Source organism: Meles meles, chromosome 5, assembly GCF_922984935.1.
Source record: "Meles meles chromosome 5, mMelMel3.1 paternal haplotype, whole genome shotgun sequence".
In the NCBI taxonomy this organism is placed as follows: domain Eukaryota; kingdom Metazoa; phylum Chordata; class Mammalia; order Carnivora; family Mustelidae; genus Meles; species Meles meles.
The window spans coordinates 124,822,543-124,827,804 of NC_060070.1; the positions used below are offsets into that span (position 1 = coordinate 124,822,543).

The 5,262-nt window shown below is 48.2% G+C and overlaps 1 pseudogene; it reads right to left on the reverse strand.

Moving 5' to 3' along the window:
• Window positions 1–655: 655 nt before the first annotated feature.
• Window positions 656–1,869, reverse strand: LOC123942233 (annotated as a pseudogene).
• Between the last annotated feature and the right edge of the window lie 3,393 nt (window positions 1,870–5,262).

The window sequence follows — 5,262 nt, forward strand, 5'->3', positions numbered from 1 at the left end:
CCCAGACCCACCACCTTAGAATGTTGGGCATGGGGCCAGGAATCACTGACGTGATAAGCCCTACAGGAGACGCTGATGCACATCTTCCTGGGCTCGCTACCAGTGTGGGATCTGAAGACCAGCAGCTGCAGCACCAACCCTGTTATCCACCCAGCATCTCACGCTCTACCCTTGACTGTATAGATCTTCATGGTCCAGGAAATTCCTGTGCACACTGAAGGCTGGGCCTCCCTGGTCTGTGTGCCTTCTAGATGCAGAACCAGACTTTGCAGTGCACTCTGGGTGTGCGCTCTGATCAGCCTGCTTAGCCCTGAGGAGTTCAGGGTTTGGTCCTGTTCCTTTCTCTTTTGTGGACATTGCCCCCTTGGTGACCTCATCTCTGCTGATGGTTCTAAACATCATGTATATGCTGTCACCTCCCAAATCTATTTCTCCAACCCAAATATTTCTCCTTCCCTGCACTATCCAACTGCCACCTTGTTTGAATTTCTTTCCTTTTTCTTTTTAAGATTTCATTTATTTATTTAAAGAGTGAACACAAGCAGGGATAAGGCAGAGTGAGTGGGAGACAGATTCTCCAGCACACTCCCTGCTGAGTGGGGAGCCTGATGCAGGGCTCAAACTCAGGACCCTGAGATCATGACCTGAGCTGAAATCAAGACTCAAATGCTTTCCGGACTGAGCCACCCAAGCACCCTATCTCAATTTTTCTAATGACATCCATTTGTAGTTGTCTTTCTACAATTTCTAGCAGAGGGCTTTCACAGCTAGAATATAGCTTCCGTTCTTTTTACTGCATGTGTATCCCGGCATTGAATAAATAAAAACTACAGACTTCAAATCATCTCCTTCATAGGAATGTTTCCACAGGAAGAAATGGTAGTGCGCTGAATCCTTGGGAATCCTTCTTGGCAAGTCTTTCAGTTCTGTCTTTGTTGTGTTGGCCAATATTATAATTTCATCTTTCATATCTATTTCCAATTGCACATAGTTGAGCTGTTACCAAAGCTTGAAAAGCTTCTCAGGAAATAAGAAATGTTGGGATGCCTGGGTGGCTCAGTTGGTTAAGTGGCTGCCTTCTGCTCAGGTCATGATCCCGGCTTCCTGGGATTGAGTCCTGTATCCGGCTCCTTGCTCGGCAGGGAGCCTGCTTCTCTCTGCCTCTGCCTGCCACTCTGTCTGCCTGTGCTCACTGGCTCTCTCTCTGACAAGAAGAAAAAAAAAATGAAAAGGAAATAGGAAATGTTACTCCTTGTAGTGTTTGATGCTGCGTATCCACACCCATGTCAGTTTGTGCCTCATTAATTTTAATCTGTCATGATTCTTCCTCAGCTGCGGTCAATGGGGCAGGAAAAGATTGTGACAGAAGATTGTTTTTTATATCCGTGTAATGATGCATCTTCCTTTACTGTTCCAAACACTTCATCTGTAATGCGGCCCCCTCCAAACTCCTTTTTCAGAGTTGCACTAGTTTCTGCATACAACATATTTTGACGATCACGAGAATGTTCTGGAAACCAGGGAGTGAATATCCACTCATATCTTTGGGCATTCTGAGAGTCCAACCTGAATACTATGTAGCACAGCTGTTTGTCCTCCAGGAGGGTAAAACAAAGGAATCATAATCCTTACCCCAGGAACCGGATGGCAGACTACATGATCCAATCACAAGTGTCTCGTTTTCAATAGATATTTTTAGAACTCGATATTTTTCATTTCTTCTCAGGCAAAGGCATCTTGAACATCTTCACTTGCTTGGAGGCGGGTCTGATGGGATGTGGCGGCCATGGGCTCCCAGCTCTGGCGCTAAGTCTGTGCAGAGACATTTCGGCCTGAGTGGCATGAGTGTCACCCAGGTGCCAGGAGCAGCATAGACAACAGTTCCGACCAAAGCTCAGGTGTCCTGCATCAGATGAGTCATGACATCAGCACCCTCAGCTGAAAACTTCCCCAGTTTGCTGTTCAGGGAGACACTGTTTTGGGAAATACTCCGGTGTTATCCTTTACTTGTCAATAAAACCCTTCCTTTTCCTATTCTTTGGCTGGATTGAGTCTTTTGCTTTGAACCCACCAAGAGGTGAACCTAGTTGTGGGTAACACAACTGTCAACCTGACAACCTCAGTTGCGTTTCTTTCTTTTTTTTTTTTTAAGATTTTTATTTATTTATTCATGACAGAGAGAAAGAGGTAGAGGCAGAGGGAGAAGCAGGGAGTCTGATGTGGGCAGGGAGTCTGATGTGGGACTCGATCCCAGGACCCTAGGATCATGACCTGAGTGGAAGGCCGATGCTTAACCATCTGAGCTACCCAGGCACCCCTCAACCGCATTTCTAATAGACATCTCAGATTAAGCATGTCTCTCTCTTTTTTTCTTTTTTGAGATAGAGAGCATGTGTGCGTGCAAGCTGTGGGGGGAGGAGCAGAGAGGGAGAGGAAGAGAGAATCTTTTCTTTTTAAAGATTTTATTTATTTGACATAGAGAGAGAGAACACAAGCAGGCTCCCCACTGAGCAAGGAGCCTGAGGTGGGGCTGGATCCCAGGACCCGGGATCATGACCTGAGCCAGGCAGACCTGAATGGTCTCAACTATCCAGGCAACACAAGGGAGAGAGAATCTTAAGCAGACTCCACGCTAAGTGAGGTGTTGGATGAGGGGCTCAATCTCACAATCCTGAGATCAATACCTGAGCTGAAATCAAGAGTTCCATGCTTAACTAAGTCACCCAGGCACCCCTCAGTTTAAACATCTCTTAAACTGAAAGTCTGTGGTGCCCCTCACATATGCTCCTTCCTCTCAAGGACTGAGTGAGAAAGTCCCCCCCCAGTTCTCAAAGCCACTGACAGAGAATCAAAAGGTACTGCTAGTTGGTTATTGCATGGATGGTCTCCCCTTCCATCCCTGGCAGACTGGATCCCTTAATAGTTTCTGAGAGAAGGGCTGGTCCCCTAGACCGGTCACTCTTCCTGTAGAGGATCTGAAGAGCCAAGATTTAATTAACCCCCTGTCTCCTGAGTCATGGGAGAGGCAGCAGGTATTTGGGAATCTATTCCATTTTCCTCTGCTCCTTATGGGAGCACAGCCCCAGCCTGTGCAGAGATCTGGGAAGTGCTCAGGTGTCTCCTAACTGCGCACTGCAGCATCTCCTTCCGGTTCTCCAGGCACCTGCGGAGCCACTCCACGCACCTGCCCTCCAGGTAGTTCCTCTCACGTTCTGCTGCACCTGCCCAGTGATCTGCGCCGCCGTGTCCACCACAGTCCAAGAGCACAGGTCTTCTTCAGGGCGAGATTATCCGCGCCGTCATCAACCAACTGCCAGTGTCCACCAAAGAGAGGTCCTTGCGACCCCACAGCTCAACTGTAGGTCAACCAGAAGGTGAGACCCTGGCCTTGCCCCAGAGGCAGCCCCAACCACACAGCCTCCCCACTCCTCTCGGCTCCACACTGGTGGGTGGTGATTGGTCACAGCCAGTTTCCAAAGGTACAACAGAGCGAATTCCCTGGGTGGAGACTCCCAGTGGGTCCTGAGGCCTCCAAATGAAGCTCCAAACCAGAGCCAGGGAGACCCAGCCAGCCGGTGGGAAATGGGGAGACTTGTGACCTGTGGTTTGCCCAGCCTCGCTGGATTGGCCTCGCTCTGGTTGTAGCGGTTCCTGTGTGGCTTCAACCTACGGTAGGACTGTATATCCTATTTCTGCCTCTGTAGCCTCAAGCCTATTCTGTGGCCATCCCCAACATAATACCAAAACAGAAAAAAGTTAGATTCCATTGTTTGCTCCAAAAAGTTGATTAGGGGACTAGTTCCAGGGAGTAAGCATTCAGAGACGTTCCTTACACTAAACTGTGAACCACTTCCACTCCTCCCACCTGACTATATACAACTCAACGTAAGAAAATGACATGTATCTCACAACATCACATGTCATATTCACAAAAAACATCCTCCCTTTTCTCTCCAAGGTGGGGAAAAACCCACATTTAAATGTGATTTAAAACCACACCCTGCCTTCTCTCCTCTCCAACCTCAGCAGCTCCAGATCTGGCTGAGCACCAGATTTGCACGCGGGGCTTCTCAGAACACACAGGCCTCTCCTCAGACCCACAGACTCTGAGTATTTGGCACAAGGTCAGGGAATCACCTATTTAACAAGCCCTACGAGCAAGGTTGAGGTGCAACCATGGGGAATCCTAATCTACATTCCTGCTGCTAAAAGTGCAATGGGAAGACTAGCAGTCACACCTTGTAGAAAATACAGAATCTCATACTCTACTCCACACTTTGTGAGCCTTAATAGGATGTCTGGAAATTCTCTGAACAGGGAGGTTTGGGACTCCCTGGTCTATGTGTGGAGCCAGGACTGTGCAGACTGCTCTGAGTGTGTGGTGTAATCAGATCTCTTAGCGGGGGCGGGGGGGGGGCAGGGTTTGGTCCTTGTCCCTTTCTCTTCTACGGCCCTTGCCCCCTTGGTGAATTCATCTATGCTAAAGATTAAACATCATTTATGGTGTCACTCCAAAATCTATTTCTCCCGCTCAGACCTTTCTCCTAAATTCCACCTTCATCCACATTTCTCTGATGGCCAAGCCAACTCCTTCACTTACATTTCTAATAGATATTTCAGCTCATCGTATCTTCATGGAATGCTTGTGATGCCCCCTCCTCAAATATGTTCCTTCCAGAGTCTTCCTCATCTCTGCTGACAGCAGCTCCATCTTTCCACTTGCATAGTCCAGAATTTGGGAGGTCCTCCTTGACTCCTCTTTCTCATACCCAAGACTGTGCTGAAAAGCACATCTACAGATTGTATCCAGAATCCCATAACCTCCCACTCTTTCCACTGCTCGCACCCCAGTGGAAGGAACAGACATCTCCAGCCTGGAACATTGCACCAGTTTTCTACTGCTCTCCCCAGTGCCTCAGCTGCCCCCTGCCTCCCATTCTGTTCCTAACACTGCAGACAAATTGATCCTGTCAAAGGACAAGTTGTACCATATTCCTCTTTTGCTCAAACCGTATTGTAATTCCCATCACACTCAGAGCAAAGCATACTCAAGCAAAGCTTGACATCCTCTAAACTTACAGTGTCTGCCCACGCCTGTATCTCATCTTGATTACTCTCTACTCCAGCCATACTGGCCTCCCCTCTCTTCCCAGAGCACCCAGACACACCTGCCCTCATGCATTCACACTGGAATTTCCCTTGTCTGGAAAATCTTGTCCCAGACAATCTCATGGATAATTCCTGGGTCCATCAAATCTTTTC